At 39.3% G+C, this 22,125-nt stretch overlaps 1 protein-coding gene and 1 long non-coding RNA gene across 14 annotated transcripts in view; one reads left to right on the top strand and one right to left on the bottom strand.

The window, feature by feature from the left end:
• Positions 1 to 22,125, top strand: part of TSNARE1 (t-SNARE domain containing 1) — a 462,256-nt gene that overhangs the window by 371,283 nt on the left and 68,848 nt on the right. The window lies entirely within an intron of this gene.
• LOC308190031 lies at positions 3,849 to 21,329 on the bottom strand. Its single transcript, XR_013946789.1, has 2 exons — positions 15,610 to 21,329; positions 3,849 to 11,184 (listed from the first exon to the last, which is right to left on the bottom strand). It is a non-coding gene; the product is annotated as an uncharacterized lncRNA (long non-coding RNA).

Here is a 22,125-nt window from a genome sequence, read left to right as displayed (position 1 = left end):
TTCATGTGATGGTCCACAGTTCTTGTATCAACAAGATACTGGGGGAAAAACAAACAAATGCAGAAGCATCATCATAAATAAATAAACAACAACAACAACAAACATTGTCTAAAAGGAATGCAGAATGGAGCTGATCTACACACAAATTTGGTGGTATAAACAGTGTTAAGGTAAACTGGCCTGCACCCTGTGTTGTTAAGCTGAGGCACCAGGAGAGGAATAACAAAGGGCTCCATACCATGGAGTTTCTGTCTGTGGACTGCTGATAAAGATGTTCCCTTTAGGCAGTTTCCTGCCCCAGCCCAAATTTTGCACTATGTACTTATTTGCTAACATGTTCTGGCTGGTTATCCCAATGCTGTTGCATAAATGGGAGCTAGACCCTGGGTGCTACTAATGTTTGCTCGTGATATGAAGGCATGAGGCAATATCAGTGCAGAAGTGGAGGGAGAAAGAAATAAGTGATTCTGAGCACAAGAAAAAGAGGAAATGTAATATTCAGTGTCATGCAGTTGGGGATGAATATTAAAGAAAATGATCCTACTATCGTATAATTTAGCCCATATTATCAGAGACAGCAAGAGGGATATGAGCCAAGGATTAGGATGCCAAGGAGCTGAGTTCCAATCTTGTCTCTGCAAATGGCTTGATGTATGCCCTTAGGTAAATTCTCTACCTTCTCTCTTACAGCTTCTCTTTCTGTATTAACAGGATAATAATATTTAGATGAGCTTTGCATGGACTAATTAGTTAATGATTATAAAGTGCTTGAATATGTAAAGTGCAATGGAAGTGCTAGGGATTATTATCATCTAGGAAATAATGAAGAATGTTTATTAGTTAGTTATTGTGATTATTTCTTTTAAATCTCTTTATTGCTAAGTGTATAAGAGGCTGTCATCCATAAAGTGGGTTTTACAAAGGGATTTAAAAGGGAGGGGGCGGAGGCATGGCTAGGAGGCACTGAGATAGTTTTAACAGAGAGTTTTGAGAGCGCAAAGCATATCTGTTCTCCCATGAATATGGCAGACGGTAGTACGGAGTGGAGAACAGTGATCTGCAGCATCTGTGAACTCCAGTCTGTGTTTTGCCTCTTCCTCTCTGTGACTTTCCACTGTCTGCTTGCTGGGTGCAAGCACTCTTTATCTGTTCAGTGCTCTACATACCGCTCCTCTGCAATCATTTAAAGGTTATCTCTGTGCCACCGCAATAAGAAGACAGAGGGATAAGCAGCAGAAAAAAAAAAATTGTTTTAAGTCTAGGCTATGAAGACCATTTTTATCTGGGAGCTCGGTTGGGATGCACACCAGGAAGTTTCACTTTGACCCCGATTTAACTGACAAAATCACACAGTAATTGTGGTTGGCAGGTGTCTCTGGAGATCACGTACTCCAACCATCTGCTCAAAGTAGGGTTAGGCAGAGCGTGTTGCTATGTCCAGGTGGGGTTTGAATATCTCCAAGGCCCAGACTCCACAACCTGTCTGGGCAACCCGTTCCCCTGTTTGAGCACCTCCACAAAACAACAACAAAAATGACATTTCTTGTGTTTAAATGGAATGTGCTGCATTTCGATTTGTGCCCGTTGCCTCTTGTCCTGTGGGCACTTCATCTGCTGGCAATGCTTATGTGCTTAAAGCAGTCCAGGAGGTTGCTGGACTTCTTTTCTGCGAATGCACATTGCTTGCTTACGTACAACTTGGTGTCCCCCCGAAGTGCTTCTCTGCAAAACTGCTGTACAGCCACTCAGCCCCCAGCCCCTACTGGTCTGTGGGGTTGTTGCTCCCCAGTTGCAGGACTACAGACCAAGTACACACTGAACAGCTAATACCAGGTCTCTCAATTTTCAGTACTGTTTAGCTCCTAATTTATAATTGGTAAGTAAAATGCACAGTGATGTTTGGTTTCCAGGAGAATGACAGAAGATCATATGATAATTCAGGCTGGAAGGGACCTCAGCAAGTGTCTCGTTCAACCTCCTGCACAAAGCCTGCTGCTTCCACCTACTGAATACTGCCTTTTTGCGTTGGAGCTCTGTCACGAGTTTCCTGTATAGCCAAGCTTGTCTCCTGATATCTTTACTTGTTTTGCTGAGTATTGAGATGCACCGTTCCCATCATTCTTGTGCTTGGAGGATGCTATCCTTTAAACGCTGTCAGCTTTCCTAAATTCCTTTCCCCTTCAGAGAGCTTCTTCACCTGGGGTCCCACCAACATGTTCCCTTAGTAAATCAAAACCTGCTCTCCTCCAGTCACCAATCTGCACTGTGCTCCTCTCCCTCTTTATCTTCTCAGGGTCTTGAACTAAACTAACTCATGCTCACTACAGCCAAGACTACCACTGATTACTACCTGTCTGCTTCATCCACCGAAGTCCACCTGCACCACACTTGGAGATAAAATTGTGCTAAAAGTTTCCCATTAAGCTGGCTGGACACTGAAGACTTTGCATCTGAAAACCTACTTCCATGGTGTTTAAAGATCATTTATTGCCGTTGTCTTCCCTGAGCCCATTAGCAGAAGGATCACATTGTGCAGGAGTGATAATACGTTACCGGGAGTGAGCTGACAGCACTGCATTGAGCAGGTTTATTCTCACCAGCCCAGAGTCTCTGCAGCGCTTTCTGCAGCATGGTGTAGATGTGTTCTACATTTTCTCTAACATCCTAATCCTAGAGCATTTTGCTATCAAAGCCCCTAAAAGTACGTTAATGCTAAACCTGTAAAAATTCCGCTTATCTTCCTCCTGCCCTCCTACTGTCCCAAACAGAAAACTGCTGACAAGGCTCACGATGAGATAAACTGGTTCATGAGGATGAGGAGAAGGAAGGAGACTTAAGCTGACAGCCTTGATCTCCTCCTGCCATCCTTTTTCCTCCGGAGCTTCGGTACAAGCTGCATGTGGAACAACTTTAACATGACAGTGTTTGTGCTGCTGTATCCCTCCCATGATCTTCTTAGGGAGGAGGCTGGATTTACTTCCATTTCTCTGAACTTCTCTCCTGGCACTGCAGCCCAGCCCTCTGCTTTCCTGCACACCCTGTCAAACAGTGACAGCATGATCTACAGACAACTTCTGAGAGGGAGACTAAGCTTATAAGTGCCTTAAAATTTCACATGAAGATGGGTTTTCCATTGTAATAAGAGCTGACGGTACCTTTTTATAATCAAAATGCAAACTCCCTTCCACTGCTCACTGCTCAGGAGCACAATTGAGAGTGACAGAATTCATTACACAACGGAGACAGATGGAAGACTTTAAAAAGAACCATACATCAAGAGTGGAGGTCTGTGAGTATGTAGATAGTGGGCAAAAAAGCTTTAAAACTTCAATCCCCTCCACACTGCTGAAAATTACCAATCTTCTTATCTTGGCAAAACCTTATTATGCAAATAGTTGTCAAGTGGAACACTCAAATTGGCAAAATTAGTTTATTGTAGCACTTTTTACCCTCCCTCCAAGAAAAGTCTGGTTTGCTCCTATGATAATTAAATGATTGATTACTCTCGCTGTTTCAGAATAGCAGAGAGTGGAAAATGATGTAGTAATACAATCAGTCGAACAGACTCCATTTAAACAGAGGGACGCTACCATTTTCAGAAAGAAGCATGCCCAGTCAGTAATTCTTCCCTCTCTTGCTTAACAGTTCTGGAGGCATGAAGGCACGTGAGTAGACCGAGATTTTTAAGACACAAAATGATTCCTCCCTTTTACTCACACCACTATGCACTTCAGTCTTTTCGAACAAAATATGGAACTTGCCAGCACTTCTTCCCTGCCCAAAGTAATAGAGACTTAACTTTTTTCTTTCACTCAACAGTTTTTTTGTTTTTGTTTTTCTTATTCTTCTTTTATTTTTTTTTCCTTTTTTTTTTTTTCCTTTTTTTCTTTTTTCCTTTTTCCTGCGTTGCAGCCTGGAATAGTTAGGTCTTTCTGTTTTGGGCTCAGTGATGAAATGCGTCCATTACCTGCACGAGAAAAGTATTATTGCCTCAGATTATTTTTTTTTCCTGAGAAGGCAAGAACTGGAAATGGCTATTGGAGCAGAACTGCATCCTCCCTCACTTCAGAGGTGTTCAGCCAGTTGAAATTGGCTCTAGAGCCAGTTGAAACTGGCTTTTGAATCGTGGGCACAATATTGCCAGGTACACTACTGTCAGACTTCTTGGCACTGGCTTACTACTGAATAATAAATGGCACCAGATAGGAAACAGATAAAACATCAAACTTCCTGAAATGGTTATCCCATTATTAAAGTGATCCCCTGAGCATTTATTATAGGAAACAGTGCTGCAAACAGTCATGCCGTCACCACAGGTAGTCTTGCCATCACGTGAAGCTGACTACGTGAGCAGATGGGATGAGCTGGTCATACAAACATGAGCAGATTTCAGCAGCCTTCCAGGGTTATAAGGATTCCCAGCAGCAGTGTTAGGAGTAGTCTGGAGCGTAGATCACCACTGTGAGTTTGCAGCCAACAAACAGATGCCTTCTTCCTTCTAAGTGGTTATTGAACAGCAGAATGAAAAATAAATAAATAAAAATAAATAAATAAATTTTAAAAGACCTGTTTTTTCTCCTTAGATCTCCCTTGAGTTGTTGTAGGTCACGCTAAAATGAGTGTGAAAGGAATCGTGCTGTTCTTTCTCAGAGCAGGGATTGCAATAGCAAGTGAAAAACATGCCCATGGGCTGACATTACAAAAGCTTTTGGGAGGGCGAGCAATGACCATTCATCTCCTGACATGGCTTCACAGGAAGAGAAATTCAGATTGCTTGTTTGTTTTTCAAGTTGTTTGCAAGTTGCACTGGTGATTTCCTCATCCATCTTTTTCTTTCCCTTTACTTTTTTCGTCTTACAATGTGATAAAAGTAGAAGAGTAGCTACTGACATTGCTTAGGCTGCACCAGCCTGGCCACTAGTTGTAGTGGGACTGGTAGCAGAGTCCTTGTGGGCTGTTTTGGGGCTTGTGTTACACACCTATGTATGCGCATTGAAATAAACAGCATTCTGCTTGCTCTGCTGTCTGCTCACTGTTAGTTGTAGAGTGCCAAACCTTACCAGAAAGTTTTCTTATTTGGTAAATATGACTGTCCTTTTCTTAGATAATTTCCATTTTGGTAGATCTTTCCTTACTGTTGCTGTACATGCATTCTCTTTTCCATCTTTTATCAAGATCACTGTCCATCATCTTGGGCACTGATGATCTTACAGCTCCATAGATTATACCCACACTTCACTGCTGGAGCAGTCTCAAATACCTGTAAGTATGGTGTGCTTGGCATTTCTACCATTTTCAGATGCTTTCCAACTGTGTGTGGTAGGGTATTGTAGTGGGTTGGCATTGGCCATGTGCTAGGCACCCCCCTGCTGCTCTCTCACTCCCTCTCCTCAACAGGACAGGGAAGGAAGTATGAAGAAAAAGCTCATGGGTTGAGATAAAGACAAGGAGATCACTTAACAATTACCATTATGGGCAAAACAGATGTGATTTGGGGAAAATTCTTTTAATCCACAGAGGCCCTGCAGGCCCCGGCCAGCCAACGTCTGAGCACGGACACCCAATATACTGTAGGGCTGCGTGTCCTCCAACACTTCCACTGTTTATTGGCAGTCCAGCATCTTTATTTACTGTGGAGCTGGACCTAAATTTCGAACTCATACCTGATATTTGTAGGTAGTTAAAACTGAGTGATATGAATCCAGGCTGAAGCTGAGGCCTTTTCTTTCTGGGAACTGCCTGTATGCAGAGCAGGCCTCACCATACAATGAGGTCCTGGCCCCCCAACCACTCAGACTCTGTATTTTCTGAAACAACCTATAACTTCCATAAGGAGCCACAACTCCTTGTTGGAGGCATATGGGATAGTGAATGCACAAACAAGTTCTGCCCTGCTGTGGTGCACGCATATACTGGAGCAATCTCTTTTCCCAGGAACATGGAAGGGCTCTGGGATTCCCTATTTCAGACATAACCACAGAGTTGTTCTTAAAAACATATACCATTTAAGCCTCATGAACAGGCCTCGCTGCGCTTCTGTCTTTCAAGCACCTCCTGTGCTAATTGCAGGCCTGCCTTACAGCAAACATGCACACAGGGAAGAGTGCAAATACAAAGACAGAGAGTTAAGATTTAATGAGAAAGTACAAGAAGATAGGACAGGCTTCAGTGTTCAGCCACGGGGCTCGGCCAGACAAGCATACTGACTAGTCCCATTTTACGTGCAACCCTTTTATACCCTTTTATATCTACCCCCATTCTTTGTTCTTCCTGCTCCCCTGTCCCTCTGCTTTGCAGAGGGTGTGCAGAGCTCTGCAGTTTCCTGCACCATCCCAGTCCAGGGCCCCTTGGTTCACAATCATATAAACTGCAAGGTTCATCCTTCCTGGAAGTGATCCCTGTAGCTTGTTAGCCCACCGATACGTGTGACTGGGAGATATGTTTCTTGAGATTGTTTCCCAGGTCAGAAGTCCTCCAACAGATGACCCCACTGGCATAAATATTTCTACAATCTCACCTGCTCTCATAAACTGTCATTACTGACCAGACTTGGTTCCCATCACTGCCTCCCTTTCTTATTTTCCCTTGTTGTCCTGGAAAAAAAAGGTTCTTCTTCTTCTTCTTTTTTTTTTTTTTTTTTTTAAATATTTATTTATTTATTTAAAATGAGGGAACAGATACCCTTAAAGAGGCAGACATTTCCCCTTCTACTAAACCTTACAGGCTCTACCTGCAAAGAAGGTAATGTAGCGTTCGCTGCCTTTATTGGAGAACTAATAAATGCTTTGTGTAACTCTAATTCCTCAAAAGATTAGTTCTGTTGTTTACACATTGCCATGGTTTTGTCATTTCTCCCCACTGTAACACATCCTTAAAAAATGAACAAACAAACAAAAACATAGCATTTGTAATCCACTTAGAAAATACTGCACTGCAGACGGCACCACTTTAGAAATAAATACACTTCACAAAGATCTATCTAAATTGTGTATTTCTAGATTATTTTATCTGAAATGCAGTCTAAATATAACTAATCATTTTTGTCTCAGATCCCATATTTTATGAATATATTTACATAGAATACAGTTACACAATAAGTCCGTTTGGACATTTTGCAGCTTATATTCAGGACAAGTACAAAATCTAGGCAATACAGATTCCTTTCCCATCTTATAGGCACACAAATCTGCTGTCTCAAATGCTCTTGTTTTCCTTTTGTTGACTTAAAGTGATGAAGCTTCACAGCTTTTTGTATGTGATGTTGATAATGCATCAATTTTCATAAGCAATTTCATGATCTGTCTGATTACTTATATATCTACCCAATTACTTGTCCATCGAGTCTCATAACCGTGTTTTTAAAAAGCATTATTCCATTAAGGCATCCAGGCTTAACTTGCAGACCAGACCCAGAAATGATGCTATTTGTTCCAGTGGTTAACCAACCTCAAAAGCATTGCACCTTGTTTCTAATTAGAAAGTAACTGATGTCTGCTTCCAACTAAACACTCTTTTTAAGACTTTTCCACCAAGTTAAAGATCCTTTTAATAGATTTTTTTTTCTTTTTTCCTGTCCATGGAAATTTATGTATAGATTATAATTTTCTGTTATTCACTGGAAGACAGTTCTCCAAACCTTAAATCATTTTGGTGTCTCTTATCTAATCCATGTTGTGTTAGTTAGCATCCATTCTAAACGATGAGTTCTGTAAATATATTCAACATTTAAATTATGATTTCCTCAATGTCATACACAGTTGGGAAATATCTTCCCCCCCTTACTTGCTGCAGTGCATGTCCAAGGAGTGCCTCAGACCTGTGGACACATGGTCTCATTGGTAACTCATCTCGAGCTGTTTATCCGGCATGATTCTTAAATGTTTTGCAGTCTCTATTTCTAAAATTATGGTTATCCATTTCTAGTTCTGCATATGTTACTTGTTCTCAGATGTTTGCATTTACATTATCTGCATTGAAATGCATTCATTTGTTTGGCTGGATCTCTTCTGCCATTACTATCACCACATGTTCATTGGCCGCTTCAGATCACTGGTACAAAGACCAGAAATACCAAATCTAATGTCTGTTCCTAAGATCAGTGTTAGAACCTGATCCTTCAATGAGTTTCTTAGCATCAGCATGAAGAGTCGGAAAGTCTGTGAATATGACTGTCCTCCAGGAAATGGATTTTGAGGGATCAGTGGTAGGCTTAGACTTCCCTTGGTTTCTCTGCAGGTGATCCTTAGCGATGTCTCTAGTGAAAATATGCAAGCTTCTTCATCTGAAATTTTCTTTGTGGAAATTTCTCAGTGCTATATTTTCCATCAGAGTGCTATGGGCTATGAAAAGTCAAACAGCAACACCTTATACTTGACTATTGGATCTTCACACCTTCAGCAATCAGTTCTCTAACTTCTCAGAATGTAATCCAATTCTTTAAATGTTTTATGTTAAAAACAAACAAATAAATAAATAGGCTGTTACTAGTTCCAGCCCCGTATTTTAATTCATTCTCTGGTGAATCCTGTCTGGCTGTATTCTTTTGAGGTCAAGCTAAGCATACTCTGGTTATCTCTCTTGCCCCTCTTGCCTTTCTTCGATTAAGTGTGTAACGTCAACATTCGTTCAGCACTTTGGAATTTCCCCTGTATTCCAGGATTTATTAACATCTATTAACACAACAGTGGGCCAAGTCTACTTGGCTGTCTCTTTAGGAGCATTAGGGAACAGCCTATCCAGACTTGCTGATAAATGAATGTAAAAGTTGTTTAAAATCATTCTGTCTTCCTAATACAATCCACGCCGGCATATACAACATCCTTCGTTACCCAAATATGCAACAGAAGTGTTTATTGAATGTTGAATGTTTTTGTATTTTCGTGTTCTTAATAAGAGCGCTCTCTCTCAAACTCAGTTGGTCTGTTGCATTGCTAGGATTTCTTTTCTTTTGTTCTCCAGAAAATCCCCCAAACTCAGTTCATTAGCCTGGAGAGGAATTGTTTCTAATGGTGCATTTAGCTTCTCTTTGTAATGCCTAACAGATACTAAATTCCATCTCTTTATATTGCATTTAAACTTTTAAGCTTCATCTCTTAAGGAATTGAGATATATTATCTGTCTGTCAGCCCCTATCATCACTAAGGTTTGGGGTTTGAGTTTATTGCAAATTTAGGTGGGTTTTGGGTGTCCCTCACAGGGAGTCAAGCTGATAGATGTAGCATTGGTTATATCATTGCAGGAGCTGTTGCTATCAATGCAGGGACCCAAACAGCCTGCTGGATATAAAACTAGAAGATTGCAGAGAGCATTCATCCTCCATTCGCAGCATGACTCCTCAAATGTTTAATTGCTGCCTACACTTTATCACTGAATCAGGGTGATGTTTTCACTAAAGGTCTTCATTTTTTTTGATTGCAAGATTAAGGCATGCTGGTCAGCTAATACGCTGTTCTTTTAAGCTCTCCAATTTTTCTTTCTCATTTTTCTATTTATACTTTCTGCTGTCAGTTTTACTCAAATTTTCTCAGTTTGGGGAGCTGTGCCCCTTTGAGGCACCAATTATATATATAAGAAGTTACTGATTAAGAATTTATTCTGTTTTTCATATTGAATGTAATCAAATCGTGATCACTCATCCCTAGAAAACTACAGATTTCCAATCCAGTAAGTAATTCATCTATATCCATCATAATCAGGCGTAACAAAGTCATTTTATCTTGGTCACACTAGCATGATCTAAGAAGTAGCAGCTGCAATTTTTGTGCATTATTAGTGGCCCATTGCAACCTTAATCATATGCCTCACAAACTGAAATTTCCCTTAACTGTTTTTTTTTTTTTTCCTGTTTTTAATGTTTTTAATCTTCTCTCACCAACAAGCAGGTGCTTAAGGATTAACTTCAGTTTCTCTGGTTTCTCTGGGTAGTTGTAAGAAATTCCCACCACTGTGTCTGCTGCTGGACTCTGCCCAGCGTACTCAAAATTCTGAATTATTCTGTAATAAGTGCTCAGAAATAATTCTGCAATTCTGAATTATTAGCAATTCTTTAATAAGTGTCTGTGTCTTTGACATGGCTTTGTGTCTTATTGCCCCTCTCCCCACCCTTTTCACCTTCTTGGGCCTTTTTAAATAAGAAAGTGCTTAGCATCGGAAGTGATTTGTTTTTGATCTTTGAAAAAAAAAAAAAAACACAATTTGAGGTAAATAAATTTTTTTATATGCAAGAATTTCCAGTTTCTTTTGCCTGTTTTCCAAATATCCAGCAGAAGCATGCAAGCAAGCTGAGAGCATCTTATGTACATGTTCTTCGTCATGTCAGGTTAATCAATTCAGCGCTGTAGAGTTAAACTTTGCAGCACATCTGCCTTTTACACCTCCTCTCCTTGCATTACGGAGCTGGTCAGACATCATTCAAATAGAAAAGATTAGTCCTCGGTATGCAGTCTCAGAATTTAAAACACTGAGCTGCAATGAAACCGAGGGAGAACTGCAAGGCCAAATACTGACTTTCTAGGAAACCTGAGCGATAAAATTCCCAAAGGTGGTTCCTGCTCTCCAGTTGCCAGAAGATTAAATCCATTGCCATCCTCCCCTCCCATGCTACACCTTCACCTTCCAGAGAAAGGGCTCAGCATCTGCCAAGTTGAAGTACTATAACTCTTTATAACAGAAATATCTACACATGCCTTGCAAATACTCAACAGCATGTGTTTCTTCTGGTATTAGACCTCTGACATGTCTCTGGACTTTCGTTGACATGACTGTGTGTCACTTGTGATGCACTCCAGAATTCAATACTGCCTAATTGCTGTTAGGTCTTGAATCGTCTTAGCTGAGCTGCTGTGGAGAAGCTAAACATAATGGGAGGTCATGCCAGTTCCTTGCCAGCAAATCTAAATAGGAAAAATCCAGGTAAGAGCAGTATCAACATCTTCGCTTGTTGTTCTGGTGAAGATTGAGGACTGAATAGACCACAAGCTCAGAACATCTTTTGCCTAATGCGTAATTCTCTTGCATTGCAACCCTGAGTGTAGGTAGGAGACAGTGGGCAAGTGCAAATGCTGTTGTCTACATTGTATTTTTTTCTTCATCAGGAAGACTTGAAATTTCTGGAGCTTTCAGACTTGCCTCCTTATGTAGATCTTCTATACTCTTGAAAAAATGTTTGAAGACTGTAGTCTTCCGCTGCAAGGAAAAGTAAAGAAAAAGATAAAAGAGTTCTAAGAAAAAGAAAAACATATTTTAAAAACATATATATATATATTAAAAAAAAAAAAAAAACATATACTTGGTTACCTTTCACCACCATACTCACACACTCATTTATTGATTCATGGCAGTTTTAAGATGACAATCACGAGATCAACACCTGAGACCAGCTAATGAGACCAACAGAAGAACTAATTACAGAAAGACGGTAATTATTTCAGTTCCATCACTTTGAACACCCTACCCTGATGTATCCAAAAAGGCTCCAACTATAGCCAACTATTTACAGGCTAAGTCTGCAGGAAGTGAATTTAAGTAGAGCTTCAAAGCCATTGCTGCTCACCTCAGAAAATAAAAAATACTAGATCCTTACCCACCTCTCCTTCTTGTGAGCTGTTGTTCCAACAGGAGCTTACAAGGAAGGGTCTAATCCTGTCTTTTCAATACACAGTAACACCAGGTACTAATTATTTGTAAATTTGAGAGAGACATTCACATTTTTTTAAAGAATAAGACACATCAGGTAGCATTTCTACTAAGCATCCAAGGAAAGGCACCTTGTTGTTTTTTTCCTGCAATTATCTACATCAAATATCTGAGGACTTTGTGATCTGTTATTAACAGTAACATGCTCAGGGATTAAGCAATGAGCGCAGACAATTATAAAAACAAATATTCCACTCTCATGCTGTTACCTGTGTGAAACAAACAAATAATGAAAAATCTCCCCGCCACTCCAAACTGCTAATAAAATTTCAGCTCCATTAAACAGGTGGAGAAAAGGAATGGGTATTTTTTTTCTTCTTGGAAAGATCATATGTGTGTCTTTCCAAGATGAAAAAATAACAGCACAACATTCACCTGCCTGCCATCTGGACTGTTTTCTGAGCCTTATTTAAACAAAAAGAAAAAAGAAAAAAAGAAAAAAAAAAAAAACAGTTCCAAGATCTTTGCTTGAAAACAAAGAGGGGAAATAAAACAAAAATTGGCAAAGAACAAGGTGTATGGAGTAGTGCCCAGAAAGGCATTGGAGTTAGAGCTCCAGCTTCAGTAGGTATTCCTTTTTCCTACCTCTTGGCATCAGTGCCAATGAAAAGTCCAAGGTGACAACCCTTTGTAACACTGGCATGGCCTACAAGCTCCTTGAAGCATGAGACCAAATGTTAGTAGACAGTTGAATGCCAATGGAGATCCAAGACTTTATGACCCTACTGAGCAAGTTTTATGTCCGCTCACCATTAGCTTTGCTCTGACATTGCTGGAAGAGACTCCCACGCTTTGCCTGACAGGTGCGATTTAACTGACCTATTCACTTAGTCTTTTCCTACTGTTTTTCAAATGCATTTACTAACTTAAGAACTTCTGGAGTATGTTGGAGTGGGACCCTGGAGAAGAAAATCCTCAGCTCAAGCACTAAACCTGCAGCACAGAAATAGTGGCATGTGAATCCAATCTTTGCTTCCATTGTCTTTCTCTTATTATTATTACTTTTTATTTATTATTTTATTTTATTTTATTTTATTTTATTTTATTTTATTTTATTTTATTTTATTTTATTTTATTTTATTTTATTTTATTTTATTTTATTTTATTTTATTTATTTTTTAAATCTGGAGATGCAAGTATAGTCTAATATTCACGGTTAGTCCAGTCTTTGACCTCTTTACTGCTAAAATGCTGGTGGCAACTTTGCCTTATAAACATCTGATTTGTTCTGGTGTAATTCAGTTTTGGTTCTTTTGCCTTATTTTCTGAAAAAAAATATCTTTTAGACAGGGTTTGTGGTCCACGACCTACATATATTCTGGACAGAAACCAACAGCATAGAACCAGTGTCACTGAAATGTTGAATCCCTGTTGAACTGGTGTCTTCTGTAGCTCTTTGCTTGACAGAGAGGCAAAAGCCAGAAAACTGACTTCAGTTTTCTGCTTTGCCACAGGTTCCCTGCTTACAGAAGTTACCCTTGAGCAGATCCAAAAGGATCTTTGCACTATGATACTTAGCATTATAGTGCCCCCACATAAAGGATCTTCATGCAGGAATGGATTATTTCATAATACCAGATGAGGCAAAATCTTCAGAAAATTGCAGTATTAGGTGAATGCCACTGAAAAACTTCACCTTCAGTACACACACACACACACACACACACAAGATTTTGGAGTGTTTCAAAGGGATGTTATAGGGATAAGTGCTGCCATAAAGCCTCTGAAACCCTCTCTCTCCATGATTTTGAAAGTACTTTGGCCAGATGTAGATCTTACCTTTACAGCAGGGTGAAAAAATAAATTATTATTCTATTATATCTCTGTCTGCTACAGGGTCTTCCTCAAACATTGCTGTTGCAACACTTTTGGCCAGGCAACAGTTTTCATGGGCAATAAGTAAATCCATTTCCCTATACTGCAGAAACATTTTCTGAAATCCTTGGACTGAAAACCAAATTATTCGACGAGCAGCAGAATTAATAACATCTTGTTTGATGTCAGCTGTGGCCATTGTCACCCTAAATTTCTCTTTTCCACATCTTTCTCCCCTTTGCTTAAACCCCACTACATGTATATTGAAAAAACCGTGGTGTTTCCAGAAACCACACTGTTTGGGCGCGGATTTTGCAGTTTGACCAGTTGACTGCTGCCAAACCAAATGAATGGTTATCCTCTCTACAGGGCATCATGGGAGCAGAACTATTTTAGGGGCTCTATTCCTCTCAGATTTGATTGAATTTGGCAAATTTTGGAACAAGGAAAGAAAGTGACAAATGCAATACCCACTTTCTTGCAAATTACAGGGCTAATGACAGAGCACATCCATCCTATTTTAAGAGGATATGGTTAGAAGGAAAAAAATAAATTTAAAAACTTGTAGTTTCAGATTCAATTTTTATTTGTTGGAAATGATCACAGAGATAAGCAGAAAAGCACAGAGTGTTTGTAAGGAACATTTGTAGAGCAGCATTTTGCCTATTTATTAGGGGACTCCCTGGTAATAGAACTAATTCGTGCCCACAATTTAATATAGCATGTTATAAGATTTAGCAGGATCGTAGATCAAATAAACAGCAAACAACAACAACAACAGCAAAAACAGTTTGCTGACATTCTCAGTCTCTTTTTAAATAACCACCCCCTACTGCACGTTTGGACTCAATTTGAACCAGAGACTTTAAATATAATAAAGCTATGCATTTAGCTGGTTTTGCCTGTCGTTCAGATTAGGTTGGATTCCAGCAAGGAGAACTTGTGAGAATTTTAGAACTAATGACTAAGGAGACAACCAGATCTTAGCTATAATTGAAGGTAAAAAGCTAAAGAAGCTCGCTGAATCAAACCCCCAGAGATTAAGAATATCATGTTTGCTTCTCATGAGTATCTACAGCACCTTCAGTCCTACTCTGAAGAGAGGTCATAAAAAATATTTCCTGTCACTCACTTTAGAATCATAGAATCATTAAGGTTGGAAAAGACCTGTAAGAGCATCTGGTCCAACCATCCCCCTACCACCACTATCACCCACTAAACCACGTCCCTAAGCACCATGTCCAACCTTTCCTTGAACACCTTGGGTAGTGGATGCTTCTGCCTGTTGAGGCTTCTCTCACTGGCAGAACAAAGTATCTTCAAGTGTGAATCTGTGCCCCGCTGTTTGAGTAATGCACATTCCAGTCTCCTGTCCGCTATTTTAATAAAAAGAATGGGAACCAAATTTATCACCCACAGCGTTTGATTTTCCTTCAGAAATTTTCTCCTCTGTCCATCTAAAACTGGTTTCTGGTAGTTACCCAATCATCATATTCCTAATAGAAATTTTTCTCCATCCAACTAACAAAGTAGCGTTGCCATTTCTGATATATACATTTTTTTTAGAGCTCTGTCAAGGATACTCTGAAATGGTACTTTAATTTTAAAATATATATGTATATTTCCCCCCTTTGGGAATAATTACACAGTCTAATAGGTCTTGGTGTTAAGGTTTTTTCTTTCCTCAAGTTTAAATTGCTTTTTTTTTTTTTTCAGAAGCATAATGTATTCTTACTACTCCGTATGGAACACTCTAAATTATTTTCATCTTATACTTTAATTTTTAGCTTTTTTTCCCACTTCCCCACAACACTTTTGTCGCCTTTTTCAAGTTATTAATACGTAGAGATTGCCTTCGTAAGTTCCTTGACATTTTTGCAGACATTCTTGCAACAGATTGAATAAATTATATTATCAGATATTAACCAAAGTAATGGCCTATTATGAATGGAGAAAAACAAATAATAATAGATCAAGCTTGGCATTTCAGTTCTTACAGCATGTGAGCTGTTGTATTATTGAATCTTTTGCTGCTGTAGCAATAGCCAAACAATGACTGTGTGCCTGAAGGCTGCAGTGGAACACGCATATCCCGCTGACCTTTTGCGGCACTATTTCAATGGAAATGGCTGTTCCTTCCTTCAGCCCACTCTTTTTCTGCCTCTGCACGCGTGCAAGACTCAGCAAATATCACTGTCTCAACACTTCATGGAGTAAATTCTGAGTCTCACGATGCAGTGACGATAGAATAACCTCTAAGAGGGAAACCAGCTTTCCTTTCAGTAGGCCTATAGCAATCACCAACTTTTTCAAGCATCACGTCACCATCAGCTGTCAGCCCATGCCATTCAATAAAGTCATCCGTGATTAATTATTCTTAAATGACAGCAGCATATTGAAACAAGCTGATAGCTGCTGACAGTGGAAATCCAATTAACCTGAATTACTATCTTGATTGTGGCCCAATTAATGTCAGCTGTGCCACATCAGAAGTGAAGGCTTGGCTAATATAATTGTTTAATTAATTCACTGCACAGATTAGTTGATGTGGAACTGCCCTTATGCTGACTTCTTTTCTTTTTTTATTTTTTTCTTCCCCCACTGAACGTTAGATTTGAGAAAGAAGGGGAAGCAGCTTGCTGTCTACAGCTTTTTGCTTAAGTGGATAAATGAAGTTCTATCTTTAAATGGGGTTTGAAAGATCACAGAGGGAATTGCAGAGCCGTTAAACTTCTGTTAAGAGTCTGTTGTTGCCTGTTGCTTTAGTGAGTTTTGCTGTGCCCTATAGCTGGGAAGCAAAGGGATTGTGAAGAATTCTCTTTGATGCGTTCAAATTGAGACATGATGTTGCCATGCGTTAATGATTTTTCTGCCTTTTAAAGTACATATAGTGAGCAGCAGGAAGGCTGGTAATAGTGAGGGGTGGATTTATTTATCTTTAGAAATAGAAACTTGAGTCAGAGGTGACTGGAAGTTTGTTGTTCATGGTGCAATATCTGCCTGGTGTCTTGAGATTAGTTTGTACTTTTGGATCTCTTGTGTTAAGACAGACTTCCATGACAAATAATTAAGAAATGCATTATGAGCAATTTCAGGAATGACTCACTAAACAAAAGGGTCTGGTGGTGGTTCTTCCAGTTGAAGCACATTACAGTAGCTATTATGATCTTTGCCATATCTATTTTAATTCCTCTCTCTCTCTGCTGGTCAGCTTTCAGCAACCATAACACATTTAAAAGAAAAGTCACCCTTCCATTCCTAAAGGGCAATACAGGAAATAGAAAACTACCACAAAGCAATTGTAGGCCTAAGGGTGGCACCGAACCACTAATAAGTTGGAGTCTGTGAAGTAGATCAAGAGAAAACTTTCCTTCATCTCCACCAGAAACTTAATATATCCTTAAAAAAATACAGGCAGACTCAGACTGATTACCAAATAAGAGGATTATGATGAAAAAGGAGCTCTAATAACTTAAAGGAGCTAGCATTAAAAAGTTGAACTCAATAAATTAATATGTTAAGTATTGAGGCTTTGACAAGCAGAAAGGGGAAAATATACACGCAGCCATACCACATGTCTCTCTCTTTCTCTGTTTTATTCCATGGGGAACTCAACTATTTAAGCTCTTGTCATAGATGCCAGGGAGGAAAGGAATAGAGAGTTAAAAGCTTTGATCAGCTGTGTGTTTAAAAAAACAAAGCTGGGACACTTAACGAGTTCAGAGGTTCCCTTCACATATCCAGAATGTTCAAAAATATCTGGTTTCATGAATGCCGACCTCCAAAAATTCCATCAGCGGGACCTCTCTGGAGATTTCTGCCTTTGAATTGCTCTCCAAATACCACCAGCACATAATCTCCCATGGAGGCTTCACTTTAGGCAGAAGTTCTCAGAACTACTTTCAAAACTTCTGTAGAGCTTCAAACCAGTCGCTCAGTTCGGTTCTCAGGATTATGGTTTCGGAGGATTTGCAGATAAGCTTTACCCTGGAAACTGATTAATATCCTCATTTTCTCAGCAGCCTAGGAGACCTGCCCAGCATATTTTTGAAAAAAACATGTCACAACGAACCAAACTATAAAAAAGTTTTAAACTTAACCTACTACAACAGTTTATTAATTTTTGGCTGTGTAGCCCTACAAGGATTTATTTAAGTATATTTCAGTATGTAACTGAAATTTCTTTGTCTAGGGTAAGAGTTAGTTATAGTTGAGTAACATGTTATCTTTTGGCTACATCCCCCTGTTTCTACCATACTGGAGAATTGCATTTCTCTGCTGTCTTGCTCATGGGAAGAAATGTTTGCAGATTGTTTTTTCCCTGCACCGCATAAAGGGCTGGAGTAAATGTGTGTTCTACTGCAAATCTTGCAAATCAGCTACTAATTGGCACCGTGACAGAAATCATGCATAGATGTACAAAGATGTATGGATTTAATAAGTTTCATTGCTTTCTGCCCCACTTCCAGTCTTGCAATGAGATAAAACTCAGAGATGGAGGTTATTTTCTCTTTTGCCCATAAAGACTTATGTTTTCTTTTAATTTTTTTAGTTTGGATACTGTCCTCTCATTGCTGCAAGTAGTGGATATTCTCTATGGGAATGACCACCGGTACGGTACTTTGCAATGTTCACAGAGCTCCACTGTGTTATCCATCATGATTAACTTATTGCTACACACTTTGCACAAACAGATCCCTGCGCTGACAGCACCAACAATGTTGTGCACTGAAACTGAGTTTCGACAGGCAGGGTCAGGCAACAGTGCAATTTGTGAAGCAATGCTAATAAACAATTATTTGCAACATACCGATCTCTTTTATTCAGGATTCCTTGCAAATTGTAAAACCACAAGGATTTTGACACAGATGCAGGAAACACACAATTTTGATGGCAGTAAATTATGCAGCATGCTTCTGAGTATTGTTTTATTGGCAGGAACAATAACAGATGTAGTCTTGTGATCATTTTTAACTTTCAAATTAGTTATTGTTCACCTTAGTTTGCTAGCTTAGTTCAGAGTAAAAATTCAGTTTAGGACAGCTATTTAATGATAACATCGCAAAGAGTGCTGAACAGTTGTTTTAGAGGTGAATAAGGGGAACTGTGTTTTATTTTCTTCCACCATATGAGCTCCAGTGCCATACTCATAGCTCTATTATGTGACTGTAATTAAAAATAATCTATCATCCAGGAAGATGTTAAAGCTTCTAATCATAGTAGTGGGTAAACTGAAAAACAAAAGATAACTCCACTTGGAAACAAACTTTTATTATTATTATTTTTCTATTAAAAAAAAATAAAGTAAAAAAAAATCAATGTTTGTGGCTTAATATTAGCAAATAATGAGAGCCATCACTACACATGTTCCTGTTTGTGTGCCATGTATTTAATGGAGTAACATCCCTAAATTTGTGAAAGGGGAAACTAAGGAACTAGGAAGTTCTCTAGGAATGTCTCATGAAAGTTCACAACAATTTGAAGAGAGAAAGAGGCATAGATGGTAGATCTGCCACTACAGTTCTCTGCATTGTTTTCTATTTTAAGACACATTTTTTTGTCTTTATATTTGAATCCTGTTATTAACAAGTCCTGAACTTTGTTCTTTTTTAGTTTGTTCTTTGTTCACAGTCCAGAACTCTGTTCTTTTTTTTGACCTTCCCATCTGCAAAACTGAGTAGGAAACCTCAGGAAAACATCACACAAAGTTTTCCATTAAGTTCTGATTTCTTGTATAGAGGCAGAAATTTGGTGTCAGCTCAGGCTGCCTTGTGGCATTTGTGCATTTAATCCATCAGTAAAATGAAACCTCACAGGCTAGTGTGAAAATGGTAAAATAACAGAGGTTAAAATCCTCTTCAGACCTTGAGGATCTTGTTCGGGTTTAAACAAAAGTTTAGATTGGGAATTTTGACTGCCTATCCAATTCCCCATGGCTTCTGTGGAAAATCGTTCTGCCTCAAATTTAATTGTGTCCTGCCCAATACAATAAAACGGAGGCACTATTATTCTTAGTTTCACTGGTGTTACACTAAAAGTGGCGTTATCCACTTCTTGTGACAGAAATTAGTAGGTAGTAGAAAAGAAATATCCTTTTGTCCTTTAAGGATGTTCATTTGGCAATTGCTTAAGACTTTCAGCTTGTCTTTCAAGGGTCTACTCTGAATAGATGAAGACCCACATATAGGTACTTACGGGGTTAAGAAGCTGTAAAATAGCTTCTGCTATGTTAATCTGCCTGTATATGTATATGTCATTTTAGGCAAAGCATGGAAGTGTGCATTCCCTGAATTTCTAGCACACAATTTATCACTCTCTCCAAGTAAGATTTTCATGCCTGGTCTCAGTTTAATTTACTCACCATTACTTAGCACTTTGTTCCCATCTTGTCTGCATACTGGAAAGGAGCAGCAGTGACATGGTGAATGCTTGTAGACTGGTGAATAATAGGATTCCTGGGAGGAAAAACATCAGTCTTAAGCTTTAGTGATACTCTTGGTTGCCAAACTTGGTGGTTCTCTCTCTTTTTTTTTTTTTTTTTTTCTTTAAGGAACATTTCTCTAAGGAAGAAATAATAGTAGTCCTTTAAGGAAGGAGTTTTTTAAAGGAACATTCTCTTCATCTCTTTATTGAAACATGTTTTCCAGTGTCTTTGGCCTTCAGCACCAAACCAAACCTATTTACCGTGTTTAGGTATCTATTTAAAGTTCAGTGCAGCAGATGTCAGCTCTCTTCTAAAAACTATGAAGTACTGCATGATAGTTTCTCCCTGCCAAACAGTGCTTGACATGCTAATGATGGTAGTGTTTTGTAGTAGTAGAGATACTGCTAGAATAGGAGTGATGCTAATGTTTTTCTAGAGATAGTGGTGAGCAAAGTTTGTAAGATGTGATATCCTACATTAAATGAATCAATACGGTAAAGAAAAAACAGACATAGAGGTAAGTAACAAGTCTTTTCTGTTTTTCAGTTTGTTTTTCAATTGTTTCAATGGGTCTAATGAAAATACAAATACACAATACTGCCTAATAGGGTTCTGTGACACTTAGGGGATTCATCAGCTCCTAACACTGACTTTCTGAGGTGTTGATGGCACAGTGCTTCCTGGAAGCTATTCCACAAATTGGTTTTACTTTTGATTCATAGTGCTGGGAGGAGCCTTTTCATGGATCACTCACGGTAATGCACTGACTGGTGTTTGTATGTACAGCTGCCTGCTGGTGATAGAATCAGACTGGCTTAAACTTTAAGTTTCTTCTTTAGTGTCTGACAGTTTAGCTGAGGGTAATTTGTCTTAATTATAGCTGAGACTTGAAGGCAAGTCTTAGCTCAAGAATAGTGTGCTTTGAAGTCAGAAAATCCCTTCTTTCAGTCCCAACATGAAAAACAGTTATATGAGTTATGTGTTCAGCTGTTTTTTCCCCTGCCCCCCAAAGTGCCTTTGCTTTCTTCATCTGACACTTGCATTTGTTTGAGGATGGTCTGAAGATCATTTCTGGCTGATGCTCAACCCTTTACCCACTATTTTATTTTTATTAGAATTTTCAAATAAAATGTTGCCTATAGCTATACACATGGTTCTAAGGAGAAATTATTAACTTCTCTGAACCAGAATCTCATAAGGGTAGACTGAAATTGTTCCATTAACACAAATGGAGTTGAGGCAGATTATACACTTTCTCTGGCTTTGGTCCTTATAAGTTTGAGCAAAGTTTGATCTAGTTATTATAGGTGCTAAGTTGGAGAGCTAGACCTTTTTTTGTTAGGATGGAAAAGGAGCCAAATCATTCCTTGGCTGGGTCTACAGTTAAGGCTTTCAACACTGGCTGCCATAATGCACTGATAGACAAACTATTGACATATGGGAGTACAAACTAACTGATAAACACGGCTCAGCAGGAAGGCTTTATCTGAGCACACTTCAATGTGGTTCAATCATACTCTCTCTGCTCCACTGTCACCCATGTTTCTGGGTTTGAATTGCTGGGGAAGTTCAGTTCCCTGTGAGTGACTCTAAGGGGTTGTTAAGAATATCAAGGCGGTTTTTGCAAAAGTATAGGGGCATTTGTTTAGCTCCCTCGGGCAATTTCTGTTTTGGAAAAATGCAGACTCCCTGATGTTTCATCTACACAAAATCATAGAATGGCTTGGTTTGGAAGGGACATTAAAGATCATGTAGTTCCAAACCCCTGCTGTGGGCAGGGACACCACCCACTAGACCAGGTTGGCCAAGGCCCCATCCAGGCTGGTCTTGAACACCTCCAGGGATGGGACATCCACAGCTTCTCTGGGCAGCCTGTGACAGGGTCTAACCACAGATACAGTGAAGAATTTCCTCCTTACAGTGAAGATTTTCCTCCTAATGTCTAATCTGAACCTACCCTCTTTTAGTTTAAGACCATTCCCCCTAGTCCTGTCATTATCTACCCAAGTAAAAAGTCCCTCTCCATCCTTTTTATAAGACCCATTTCAGTACTGAAAGGCCACAGTGAGGTCTCCCTGGAGCCTTCTCTTCTGTAGGCCGAACCTCCCCAGCTCTCTCAGCCTGTCTCCACAGGAGAGGTGCTCCAGCTCCTTGATCATCTTTGTGGCCCTCCTCTGGACCCACTCTAACAG

Source organism: Anser brachyrhynchus (assembly GCF_964034855.1).
Source record: "Anser brachyrhynchus genome assembly, chromosome: 2".
Lineage (NCBI taxonomy): Eukaryota > Metazoa > Chordata > Aves > Anseriformes > Anatidae > Anser > Anser brachyrhynchus.
This window is presented reverse-complemented; position numbering and strand designations above follow the sequence as displayed.